Below are 14,454 nucleotides of genomic sequence, written 5' to 3'. Positions count from 1 at the left end.
TACTCTGTGTTACAGAGCTGATAATCCAAGTATAAGTCTGGAAGGTGCCAGTAATTCTTTGCATTCCAAGTGTCTTAAATGAAAATGAGTTTTACACTTGAAAAATAATATCTAAAACAGCACTAAATGCTGTTAATATTTGTGTTTTATCACCTTTTCAAAAGCATCTGAAAAGCATTATTTCCTGGCGATAACAGCATTATTTCTAATCCCACCGGAGACAGCTCTCAGTCATACTACCAATATCTTCTATTTCCTGAAACAAAACTGAACAAAAACGTTTTCAGTAACAGCATTCACACAGTGAGCTAAAATGTTAGCATCCATTGTATGCTTGGAGACAAAGCTTTTGGAAACATTAAAAACTAATAAATAATGTAAGTGCACAGTTGAGTTTGTGACATTGAAGATGACAGCAATGCTGCACTATAGTCTGGTAGAGTAGTAAAACAGAAAACGAATTCAAGTGCAAAGATCACAAAAACAATCATAAGAACACATGAAGTAAGAGCAGGCAGAGGCCAATCAGCACTTTGAATCTACTCGATCATTCAAAAAAGACATAGCTGATCTGATTGTGGTCTATATTCAATCACCCTGCCTCCATTGCTCGCTGGGCAGAAAATTCCAAATATTCACAATTCTCCGAGAGGAGAAATTCCTCTTCTTCTCCATTTTAAATGGGACTGATGTGCAATTAATCCACTCGGGAGGCTAGATCGTACCCGGGAATAAAGGCTTTTATTCGCAACAAGAATAGAGCATACTGCTTAACAATACTGTCCCAGACTAAGGGCCACTAGGAAGTGGCAGTGACCTTTATACTCCTATAAGAAGGCGGAGCCAAACGGAGTGTACCACAGAACAATGCTAACAGGTGGAACACCCCAACCCTAACCCCAACAGTAACAAGAGTAACATATGTACAAGTACCCATAGTGATAACCATCTATGGTTCAGTACCCATAGTGGTAACCATCTATGGTTCACCACATTCACCCCTCCTTTAAAAACAAAGGCCGGTGGGGTAAAAAGACAATACGAACTGTCCACATGTTCACAAGTTCAGCCGTATCGGGGGTCCGCACCGTCTCTGCGACCTCCGCAGCACTGGCTCCAGTGCCGGTTCTGGTGACCGTGGTGTCCCTCTCTCCAAGGTGGTGTCCAGTGACTCCTCCAGTTCTTCACGCACCTGTGGACCTCGAGGCGGCGACAATCTCCTGGACTCAGGCAAGCTGTATACGGGAGTAAGAGGATTAAGTGGAGGTCCCGATGCTGCCCGCGCCGTGTCAGGCGGGGAGAGAATGGGCAAAGGAATCCTAACCAGGGGTGCGGGAGTGACGGGGGTTTCCAGGTCCCCTGCAGGCACCAGGTCTCTGATAGAGACCGTGTCCTCTCGCCCGTCAGGGTATGCCACATAGGCATATTGAGGGTTGGCGTGGAGGAGATGGACCTGTTCAACCAAAGGGTCGGACTTGCGGGCCCGAACATGCCGCCGCAGGAGGACAGGTCCTGAGTACGTCAACCAAGACAGCAGTGAGGTCCCAGAGGAAGACTTCCTGGGGAAGGTAAACATCCGCTCATGTGGGGTAGCGTTGGTTGCCGTACACAGGAGGGACCGGATTGAGTGGAGCGCATTAGAAAGTACCTCTTGCCAACGGGAGACTGGAAGACCCCTAGACCTTAACGCCAGTAAGACAGCCTTCCAGACTGTAGCGTTTTCTCTCTCGACCTGCCCGTTACTCCTGGGGTTGTAACTCGTAGTCCTACTTGAGGCAATTCCTTTAGAGAGCAGGTATTGCCTCAAGTCGTCGCTCATAAATGACGAACCCCTATCACTGTGGATATAACTGGGGTAGCCGAACAGGGTAAAAAGACTCCGCAGGGCTTTGATGACCGTGGCAGCCGACATGTCAGAACAGGGGATGGCAAAGGGGAATCGGGAGTACTCGTCAACCACGTTGAGGAAATACACATTCCGATCTGTCGAAGGAAGGGGGCCCTTGAAATCAACACTCAGTCTTAATGAGGTGTGCCCTGTCAGGCCGGTAGAAGTGCGACTTGCACTCTGCACATACCTGGCAGCTTCAAGTTATCGACCTGACATCTTCTATGGAGTAGGGCAGATTCCGGGCCTTTACAAAATGGAAGAGCCGAGTGATCCCCGGATGGCAGAGATCATTGTGGAGGGCCTGTAACCGGTCCTCCTGCACACTGGCACATGTTCCATGCGACAGGGCATCTGAGGGCTCATTGAGCTTCCCTGGATGGTACATGATATCATAGTTGTAGGTGGAGAGTTTGATTCTCCACCTCAAGATTTTATCATTCTTAATTTTTCCCCTTAACGTGTTGTTGAACATGAAGGCCATGGACCGCTGGTCTGTGAGCAGGGTAAATCGTTTGCCAGCCAACTAATGGCGCCAATGCCGTACGGCCTCCACAATGGCCTGAGCCTCTTTTTCCACAGAGGAGTGCCGAATTTCAGGGCCTTGGAGGGTGCGAGAGAAAAAGGCGACGGGCCTGCCCACCTGGTTAAGTGTGGCGGCCAGGGCGAAATCAGATGCATCACTCTCCACCTGAAAGGGGATGGACTCATCGACAGCGTGCATCGTGGCTTTCGCGATGTCGGCTTTTATCCCTTCAAAGGCTAGGCGAGCCTCTGCTGTCAGGGGAAAAGAGGTAGACTTTATGAGCGGACGGGCTTTGTCCGCGTAATTGGGAACCCACTGTGCATAGTACGAGATGAAGCCTAAGCATCTTCTCAGTGCTTTGATGTTAGTGGGTCGGGGAAGTTCAAGGAGGGGACGCATACGGTCTGGATCGGGGCCGATGACCCCGTTTTCCACCACGTATCTGAGGATTGCGAGGCGGTGCTTGTTAAATACGCACTTCTCCTTGTTATAGGTCAGGTTCAGGAGAGACGCAGTGCGTAAAATCTTCTGGAGGTTGGCGACGTGGTCCTGCTGGTCATGGCCGCAGATAGTGACGTTGTCCAGGTACGGGAAGGTAGCCCGTAGCCCGTTTTGGTCCACCATTCGGTCCATCTCACGCTGGAAGATCGAGACCCCATTAGTGACGCTGAAAGGGACTCTTAAGAAGTGGTAGAGACGGCCATCCGCCTCAAAGGCCGTGTATTTTCGGTCCTCTGGGCGAATGGGGAGCTGGTGGTAGGCTGACTTCAAGTCGATGGTGGAGAACACCCGGTACTGCGCAATCTGGTTGACCATGTCAGATATGCGCAGGAGAGGGTACGCGTCCAGCTGCGCGTACCTATTAATGGTCTGACTACAGTCTATGACCATCCGGGGCTTGTCTCCAGTCTTGACCACCACGATTTGTGCTCTCCATGGGCTAGTGCTAGGTTGAATGACCCCTTCCCTGAGGAGCCGCTGAAACTCAGATTGAATAAAGATCCGATTCTCAGCGCTGTAACGCCTGCTCTTAGTCGCGATGGGCTTGCAGCCTGGCACGAGATTTTCAAATAAGGAAGGTGGGGTAATTTTGAGTGTCTCGAGACTGCATGTGGAGTGCGCTGGACAATTTGGAGGCTGCTGTTCTCCCACTGAAAGTGGAGGGAGTGGCCCATCGTACTGCAGGGTCACACTCTTCAGGTGGACCATAAAGTCTAGCCCCAGGAGTACCGGAGCGCAAAGGTGCGGTAACACGAGGAGCCTGAAGTTCTCGTAAACTGTGCCTCGCACCGTTAAGGATACCACACAGCTCCCAAGAACAATAACAGATTGGGACCTCGACACCATAGAGATTGTCTGCCCGACAGTTTGCACGCGGAGAGCGGATGGATGAAACTCTCCGTGCTCCCGCTGTCAAACAGGCAATGTGTCAGGCGCCCGTTTACCTCTATGTCCATCATGGACTTGTCGAGTCTGTGAGGCTTGGCCTGGTCCAGGATGATTGACGCCACTGTTGGATCCCGAGTGTATCTGCAGGCAGCTGAGATAGTCGACGACGAGGACCCCTGCTGGTCTTCTGCGGCCGGTGTCGACCAAAATGGCTGCGTCCACGGATCGCACGTGGTCGATGGCGTTGAATGCAGCGGCACCCGCAGGTCACACGTGTCTTGCGTCGTCGTCATCAGGAATGGCGGCGCCCGTGAATCGCACGTGGTTGAAGACATCGACGAGGCCGGAGACGAGGAGACGGATCCTGGGGAGTCACACGCAGCACTGCTTGGCTTCGAAGGGGGCTTTGCTCGGCACACCTTTGCATAGTGCCCTTTCTTCCCACAGGCGGAGCAAAATACCGTCCTGGCCGGACATCTCTGATGAGGGTGCTTCGCCAATCCACAGAAATAGCACCGTGGGCCTCCTGGAGCTGCCGCAGCCGTCGGGTCGGAAGTTGAGAGCATGATCGCGCAGTACCGAGGAGCCGCCGGGTACAGTAGAGGCAGTGGCTGTACTTGCCACGATGTTCCCACGTGGTCGGTGGGGTAGGTTTCAAGACTTCTGGAGGCCGTTTCCATCGCATCGGCCAATCCTACCGTCTTAGCCAGGTCCACGTTACCTTGCTCTAGCAGCCGCAGGCGAATATAGGATGAGCCGATTCCCGCCACGAACGCATCTCGGATCAGATCGTTGGTGTATTGAGTAGCCAACACTGGCTTGCAATTGCAGGCTCTGGCTAGCTGCTGAAGTTTGCGCAGGTTCTGTCCCGTCGTTTCACCGGGCTGCCGCCGTCGAGTGGCTAATAGGTGATGAGCATGAATTTTGTTTGGCGGTTTATGGTACAGCTTCTTGAGTAGTTCGATGGCCTCTTTGTAATCTTGGGAATCACGGATTGTTGCATACACAGTGTCGCTCACCCTTGCATGGAGGACCCGCAATCTGTCGGCATCGGTCTGGACTGCTGTCGAGGCGTCGATGTAATCCTGGAAACACTTCAACCAATGGTCGAAAGTGTTCGACGCTCCCGCGGCACGCGGATCCAAGGTTAGCTGATCGGGTTTCAGCATCTGCTCCATTTTTTTTTAAACAAAATTTGTTGCGAATAAAATTGATGCGCGATTAATCCACTCGGGAGGCTAGATCGTACCCGGGAATAAAGGCTTTTATTCGCAACAAGAATAGAGCATACTGCTTAACAATAGTATCCCAGACTAAGGGCCACTAGGAAGTGACAGTGACCTTTATACTCCTTTAAGAAGGCGGAGCCAAACGGAGTGTACCACAGAACAATGCTAACAGGTGGAACATCCCAACCCTAACCCCAACAGTAACAAGAGTAACATATGTACAAGTACCCATAGTGGTAACCATCTATGGTTCACCACAGGGACACACCTTATTTTGAAACCAGTGTGGCCCTTAGTTCTAGGTTTCCCCATAAGGGCAAACATCCTCTGAGCATCTACCCGGTCAATAAATCTGATATGTTTCAATAAGAAACATATTTGTTGGCGGCACAGTGGGACAGTGGTTAGCATTGTTGACTCACTGCGCCAGGGACCTGGGTTCGATTCCCGGTTTGGGTCATTGTGTGGAGTTTGCACGTTCTCCCCTTGTCTACATGGGTTTCCTCCGGATGCTCCGGTTTCCTCCCACAGTCCAAAAATGTTCGGGTTAGGTGGATTGGCCATGCTAAATTGCCCCTTCGTGTCTGGGGGACTAGCTGCGGTAAATGCATGAGGTTATGGGGATAGGGCCTGGGTGGATTGTTGTCGGTGCAGATTCGATAGGCTGAATGGCCTCCTTCTGCACTGTAAGGATTCCATCATTCTATCATTCTATCAAGATTGCCACTCATTCTTCTGAACACCAATGGGTATACAAACAAAGGAACATATGAATTAGGATCAAGTGTAGTTCACTCAGCCCTTCGAGCCTGCTCCACCGTTCAAAATGATCATGGCTGATCATCCCAGTGTCATGTTCCTGCTTTGCCTCCCGATAACCTTTCACTCCCTTACTTATCAAGAATCTATCTACCTCTGCTTTAAAGTGACCCCTAGTTCTAGATTCACCCACAAGCGGAATATCCTTTCCACATCCACTCTGTTAAGTTCCCTCATGAATATATTTCAATCAAATTGCCTCCTATTCTTCTAAACTCAAATAAATACAACCTCGCCTGTCCAGCCTTTCCTCACAAGACAACCTGCCCATTCCTGGTAAGAATCTCGTGAACCTTCTCTGAATTGTTTCCAATGCATTTGCATCTTGCCTCACATGAGGAGACCAATAATGTGTACACAGTACTTCAGGGTCGAGATTTCCAGCCCTTCCCACTGTGGAATCCTCCAGTCCCGCTAAAGGTGATTCCCTGCAGCGGGATCCCCAGCAGCAGGATTGGTGAATTATGCAAAGAGGTGTTGACAACAGCAGGCCCAGAAGATCCTGCTGGCAGCTATTGGTGACTCGCCTTTGGTGCCAGAAATCACAACATAGAAGGGCCAGAAAATCCCATCCCAAATGTGGTGTTACCAATGTCCTGCACAACCTCCCTACTTTTGTATTCAATCCCCCTCCCAATAAACAAGAATATTCTAGTTTTCCTTATTATTTGCTGTACTGCTTATCAACCTCTTGTGATTCATTCACTCGGACACTAGATCCCTCTGCACCACAAGAGCTCTGGAATCTCTCACCATTTAGATAATAAGCTTCTTTTTCATTCTTCCTGCCAAAATGGACAATTTCACAGTTTCCCACATTATACTCCATTTGCCTGATCTCTGCCAACTTAACGAACCTATCTATGTCCCTTTGAAGCCTCCTAATGTATTTTTCACAACTTGCTTTCCTACCTATCTTTGTATCATCAGCAAACTTAGCAACCATACCTTTAGTCCCTTCATCCAAATCATTTATATCAATTATAAAGGGCTGAGGATCAACCTGATGAAGGTTTCCTCATCAGACAAATCCTTCATCCCAAGAATCAGTCTTGTGAGTTCCCTGAACTGCCTCCAATAAAAGTATATTTCTCCTTAAATAAGGAAATTAAAAGTGTACAATTAGTCTTTCTTTAATGTTGTCCCATTTAATGTTGTTTTGCTTTATTATTGATGAGCAAATGGGACCTGCATTCTCTTTTAACATTGCAAGATTCAATTTTTTCCCAATGGTCTCACAGTGCCAGGCACCTGGGTATAATTCCGGTCTTGGGTGACTATTTGTGTGGAATCCGCATCAGTGTGGTTTTCTCCGGGTACTCAGGTTTCTTCCCACAGTCCAAAGATGTGCAGGTTAGGTTGATTGTCCATGCTAACTTGCCCCTTACTGTCCCAAGATGTGTACGTTAGAGGAATTAGCAGGCTAAATGCGTGGATAGGGCCTGGGTGGGATGCTCTGTTGGAGAGTCGGTGCAGACTTAATAAACTGAATGGCCTTCTTCTGCAATGTTGGTATTCTATTCTATGATAATGTTCCAGTGAAGCCCAATGCAAACTGGAGGAACAGCATCTCATCTTCCAATAGTCACTTTACAACCTACTGGACTCAACATTGAGTTCAACAACTTCAGACCATGAACTCTGTTCTCCATTTTGATTTTGATCTCTCCCCTCGCCACATGTGCCAGTCTGTATCTTGTTCTCATGTTTTTACTTTCAGACAATGCTGACCTTTATTTTGCTATTAACACATACTTTGGAACAGCACAATGTGTCTTTAGTACTATCATTATCACTGCCTTTGCCTTTTATTCGAATATGTCATTACCATTTAATCTCCCCTGCTCTCAAACCTATCTCTGAGCTTCTCTTTTGCTCCACCAGCCAAATCTACATTTTCAACAGCATTAACATTTCCACCTCTCTTGAATTCTGAAGGAGAGTCATATTGGACTCAAAACATCAGCACTGTTTCACTCTCCACAGATACTACCAGAGTTTTCCCATGGCCTTTGATTTAGGTGTTAATTGAGGGATAAATATTGGCCAGGATAGCAACAAAACTTCCCTGCTCTCCTTTAAGTCTTTTACATCCACCTGATAAATAAGTCCTCAACTTAACATTTCACTCAAATAGCAGGCCCCATCAGTAAATATCAAAACAAAACTGGAATATTCCAAAGGCCTCCATTTGATGCTGGACAAATATTGCCAAAAATTTCCGGTGAAATCACAGAGATAGAACATAGGATATAGAACACAGAAAAAATACAGCACAAACAGGCCCTTCGGCCCACAAGTTGCGCCGGTCATGTCCCTACCTACCTAGGCTTATATATAGGCTTACCTATAACCCTCAATCCTATTAAGTCCCATGTACTCATCCAGAAGTCTCTTAAAAGACCCTATCGAGTTTGCCTCCACCACCACTGACGGCAGCCAATTCACTCACCCACCACCCTCTGAGTGAAAAACTTACCCTTGACATCTCCTCTGTACCTACTCCCCAGCACCTTAAACCTGTGTCCTCCCGTAGCAGCCATTTCAGCCCTGGGAAAAAGCCTCCGAGAATCCACCCGATCTATACCTCTCAACATCTTGTACACCTCTATCAGGTCACCTCTCATCCTTCGTCTCTCCAAGGAGCAAAGACTGAGCTCCATCAGCCTATTCTCATAAGGCATGCCAACCAATCCAGACAACATCCTTCTAAATCTTCTCTGCACCCTTTCAATCATTTCCACATCCCTCCTGTAATGAGGCGATGTGTAAGAACTATAGCATGGTGAAACTGGGGGACTTAAATTACCCAAATAGCAGTTGGGATAATGGTGGCGAGAAAGGTAAGGAAGGGGAGAAATTTCTGAAATATGTTTAGGAAAACTTCCTTGACCAGTATGTTTTCAGTCCAGATAGGAAGGATTGTTCTAGTGCAGGAGAATTAGTTTGGCCAAGTGAACCAACCGACTGTGGGTGAACACTTGAGTAAGAATGAGGATTGTATCAGAATGTTTCAAATAACGATGGAGAAGGAAGGAACAATCTTAAGTAGAACTTCTAAATTGCGAGAGGGCTAACTTTAATGAGATGGAAAGGGTTCTAGCTAGCATAAAACTGAATCAAGATTGACAGCAAAAAACTGTAACAAAACAATGGGTGATCATTAAGGGATAGATAAGTCATGTACAAGCTAGATACATCTCAACAAAGGCAAAATGTAAGAGAACAAAAGCCAGGGTGGCACAGTGGTTAGCGCTGCTGCCTCACAGGACCTGGGTTTAATTCCGGCCTCGGATGACAGTCTGTGTGGAGTTTGCACGTCCTCCCCGTGTCTGCATGGGTTTCTCCCGGGTGCTCTGGTTTTCCCCCACAGTCCAAAGATGTGCAGGTTAGGTAGATTGGCAATGGTAAATTGTCCTTTAGTGTCAGGGGGATTAGTGGGTTAAACTCGTGGGGTTGCGGGTATAGGGCCTGCGTGGGATTGTCATCAGTGCAAGCTAGGTGGGCCAAACAGCCTCCTTCTGCACTGTAGGCATTCTATGATTCTATGGATGACAAGGGAAATAGAGAATCTGATGAAACAAACAAAGAGAATGTATGATAGATGACAAGTAAATTCTTCAGATGGAAACCAGACCATATACAGTTGAGAGGGAAAGTGAAGAGGGAAATAGGACTGATAAAGAGAGAACGTGTGAATAAAATGACTTTAACACAAAAGGGCAACCCAAATATCTTCTACCAGCATGTCAATCGTCAGAATTAATTAATTAAAGAGATCCAGAATGGATTTATAAAAGGCAGATCATGTTTAATCTGCTGAGTTTTCCAGCAGTTTCCGTTTCCATTTCTACTCTATTTGAGTTTTTTTGATGCAGTGACAAAGAAGGTAGTTAAAGGGAAAGCAATGGATGTTATCTGTATAGATTTTAAGAAAGTCTTCGATAAAGTGCCACATAAAAAGCTGGTTAATAAAATTAATGTTCATGGAATAGGAGGGTCAGTGTCAACTTTGATAACATATATCAAAATTGGCCTAAGGACAGAACTTGTGGTAAATGGTTGATTGTCAGACTGGAGGACGGTAGACCATGGTGTTCTCCAAGGTCCAGTACTAGGAACACTGCTTTCTTTTGATGTATATTTATATAAATTACATGTTTTCTGGAATACAGAGCATCATTTCAAAATTTGCTGATGAAGGTGTGGCAAACAATAGAGTAATATCCATTTGCTGCAACAGGTCATAGGTTAGCAGAATAGACAGACAAATGGCTGATGGAATTTAAACCAGTGCATTGAATTTGACGATCAGCCATGATCATAATGAATGGAGCAGGCTGAAAGGGCCAAATGGCCCACTCCTGCTTCTATTTTCAATGTATGTTCATGGCCCACCATCACTGCCAGCAAGAACGCATAATTTGGTGCTCGGCCAAATCTCTGTTCACTGCAGCCGGACTGGAGAATCCCAGCTGCAGGCGAGGTCAGAGAATCTGGCCCCCGTTTTGCAAAGCCATCACTTAACCTGCATTTGATCACCTGAGTGCAAAGCAGACCACAGTTAAAACTGCAAATACAGAATACTAATTTTTTTGAAACACACACAAATTAAAGCTTCATTTGATAGGAGTGTTTGAGACCTTGGATGATGAGAAAAGAGGACATAAAAGGGCAGGTGTTGCATCTCCTGTACTTGCATTGAAAGGTGCTGTGGGAAGGGGAGGGTTGTTCTCACAGTGGTTTTTGATATGATAACACACTGTTGCAGAATAGTGGTCTCATGACTGTTACCAGAATACCAGGCTTCACAATGCACTGAGTACAGTCATACACCATTTAGACAATAGGGAGTGGAACGTTTTTCATTTATGGTAGCAGTACATTTTGAATTTGCATGTGGTGCTGCAAAGTGATGTGATGCAGCCCCAATGACTCGCTCCATCATCCCACTGATTATGCTCCATATTCACTTTGCCACTTCTCTCTGGAAGAGAGAAGGCAAGGTTTAGTAATTCCTTCCTGTCCTTCCAGCAATGTAGTAAGAAGTTTAACAACACCAGGTTAAAGTCCAACAGGTTTATTTGGTAGCAAAAGCCACACAAGCTTTCGAGGCTCTGAGCCCCTTCTTCAGGTGAGTGGGAATTCTGTTCACAAACAGAACTTATAAGACACAGACTTCCAGCAATGTGACAGCACTGCACCAACCCCATTTGGTGAAGCGCCATAAGTTAAATAAGTTCTTTCTTAGGGTTGAAATAGACAGTAAGTTGGATGACAGAGACTGACATTTGACCTGAGAAGAAGCCTTTGCTTACAAAGCTTCCCAAGACCATCTGCAGTATTTTCTGGAAGAGTGCGCAAGGGGGCCAGCATGGAAGCCAAATTCAGGATAAATTTCCATAATAATTGACTAACCCCAGGAAGGATTTTAACTCCGTGGTGTTCCTTGGGGTTGGTGCCTCCTTGGTGGCCTTTACTTTATTCTTTGCTGGATGTAACCCTTTGCTATCTACTCAGTAGCCTAAATAAGTTACTTAGGCTGCCTGGAAAATGCATTTCTCCCTCTTCAAGCGAATTTCCATCCTGCAAGACTTATTCTAGGTAGGCCAGGTGTTCTTGTTCTGAAGCCTCCATGACAAAAACGGTATCCAGGTATACTGTTACCTTGGGTAGCCCTTGAAGGATGTTCTCCATAACTTTTTGGAAGGTGGCACATGCCAATGAGACTGCAAAAAACAAATGGGTATACTTGTAGAATCCTGCATGTGTGTTGACTGTCACATAATTCGGGGAGGACTCGTCCAATTAAAGCTAGAGATAGACGTGGCTCATGTCCAATTTGGAGACTGCCTAGCCATCTGTTGAATTAGTTAACAATCTTTGATCCGGGGCACAATGTACCTATTGAGTTTCGAGACCTGATTGACCGTCAGTTTATAGTCCCCGAAAAGACAAACTGATTTGTCAGGCTAAAGAACAGGGACTACGGGTGCGGCCCATTCTGCAAATTGCACAGGCCTTTCAAGGCACCCTAGTTCAGTTTCCACCTTCTCCATCATGGAGTAAGGGACTGGCCTGGTTCTGAATTACCTAGGTATAGTGTTGCGGTCAACATAGAGTTTGGCCTTGGCTCCTTCTATTTTACCAAGGCCCTTCTGAAAAACTCCAGGGTATCTACTAATAACTTCATACAGTTCTCCCATGACTAGTCTGAAGGTCTCCAAACAGCAGAACCGAATCTGCTGGAGTCAATCTCTCCCCATAAGGCTTGGTCCATGCCCACTACAACATTGATTGGGAGAGGAGCTGATTGCTGCCTATAGGTTACTGGGGCCATTGTAGTGGCTTCTATTTGTAAGAGTTCCCCCATATAGGTAGCTAGTTTGGACTAGTTAGATGCCTGATTGGAGGTGCTTATAGGTCTGTTCTCCAGTAATGGAGACTGTGGCGCCCATGTCCACCTCCATCTTCAAGCGATGGCCATTCAGTAGTAATTCCACCATTATTGGGGCAACTTTTGTTGTTACCGTACGATTCAGATGTCATGTTCCTGAATTTGGAAGAGGGGATGCCTGCATGGTACACTCAGGTACTGGTTTTCTTCCAAGGCAATACACATTTTGCCTGTTCCTGAAACATCACTGTGGCTGTCACCTTTACAATTCTTGCAGTAATCTGCGAACTGGCATCTACACCTCTCTGGTTGATGTTGTTTAATACTCTTGGAGTTGGCACTGTTGTTCCTTGACTGTCTGGTGGTGACATTAGGGTTCCTATATTGCATTGCATGGAATCTCTACAGTGTAGGAGGAGGCCATTCAGCCCATTGAGTCTTCGCCAACTCTCTGAAAAAGCATCTTACCCAGGCCCATCCCTCCCACTCTATCCCCGTAAACCCATGCATTTACCATGGTTAATCCACCCAACCTGCACATCTTTGGAATGTGGAAGGAAACAAGAGCACCCAGAGAAAACTCATGCAGACAATCACCTGAGACCAGAATCAAACCTGAGTCCCTGGCACTGTGAGGCAGCAGTGCTAACCGCCTCATAAATTAATGGAGCCCTTTGATACCTGATTGACACAAGTGTTCTCCATTGAGAACTGGTTTGAAGGCATTGCTGCCTAATGCCCTTGTACTTCCTGAGCCCCTTCTTCTCTTGTCTCAAGTGACAAGCCTATCCCAATGGCTTTTTTAAAGTCCAGGTTGGGTTCTGTCAACAGCTTCTTTTGGATGGTTAGGTTATTTATGCCACATATCAATCTGTCCCCCAACATTTCATTATGAGGTGATCCAAAATCACAGTATTTAGCTAGTTTTCACAACCTAACCAAGAACTCAGTGATAGATTCCCTTGGGGTTCTCCCAGCCAGGTTGAAGAATATCTCTGGAGAATCACCAGAGCCATCAGTTCGTAGTGTTTTTTTACCAGGTCTACCAGTTCACCTCAGGATCTACAACACCATCTGGGTAAAGTTACAGATCTAAAAACCCCCGCTGACCACTTCCCATTGGGCAAGACTCTGCTCGCTCAATCAGGCAGCTCGTAGTCCACAAAGCCCACAGACAGATTTATTGATGACCCCCCATGGCCTTCGTAGTTGACATAACACAATATATTCCCCTATCTTTACATACAGAACATCAGTCACCTCCCCTTTACAGCAGGGGATGCCAAACAGTGTGATGTTGGAGTTGTCTCACTCCAGGCTGGAGGAAGCCAATGTGAAGAAATTGATGGCCATGGATTACCCTTACAGCTGTTGGCAAGGCCATCCTGGACAGCTGCCTACAGCAACTGGCAGCTTTAAACCTTTTTACTGAGGTTGAGATCGGAGAATTGCTCACTGAAAGCCCTGGGTGAATATGATCTTCTGTTGAGGCCCCCTACCCGTTTCTCCTCCCTCTACAAATAATTTCTCCTTTCTGTGAAACCTTTGCTCCAGGTCATACTTTATGTCACTGGGATACCTGGAGCAAGTGGTCTGAGCTGAACCTTTAAGTTAGGACCAATGCCTTTACCTTGTAGCCTTCACCAACTTTAACTGCAGAATCTCCAACACGTCCACTAACTCAGCAGCAGTAGTTGGTTTAAATGAATCAGCAACTGACCTGAGAGTAGGTGATTCCATCAAAAAGCCCTGGTGGGGATCCTCCTTCTGCTGAATGCATGTTCACCTGCGTAAGATTCAGAAAGGTTGTTAGCTCGAGTGTTAAGGCTAAACCTGGCGCCATTAGAGTGAACGCACCATGATAAACTGGCTGGCTGATGTCATGATCCTCCAACTGTATATACTTTGGCTGTAATGCTTCCAAAGCCTGCACCTACTCAAAATGGCATCTGGTGTGGCCCATAAAAGAACTGTATGCCTGCAGACATGAAATGGCAGCTTATTCACTGAAAATACAGGCATTAAGCATCTGAATTTTGCAACAATACATATGGATAGCGGGTGTGATTTTCGAAGGCCCATGGAGGTGAGGGGGCTGGAATTTGATGATGGGGAGGCCGTGAATAAAGGCAATGAGCTGGTTTCCCAATGTGTTTTTCTAAGGGATGGTTTTGTCTATTGGCAGCAGCGGGAAATCAAGTGAATC

Source organism: Mustelus asterias, chromosome 15, assembly GCF_964213995.1.
Source record: "Mustelus asterias chromosome 15, sMusAst1.hap1.1, whole genome shotgun sequence".
NCBI classification, from domain to species: Eukaryota; Metazoa; Chordata; class Chondrichthyes; order Carcharhiniformes; family Triakidae; genus Mustelus; species Mustelus asterias.
The sequence above is the reverse complement of the archived record's forward strand: the minus strand, read 5'-3'. Positions refer to the sequence as shown.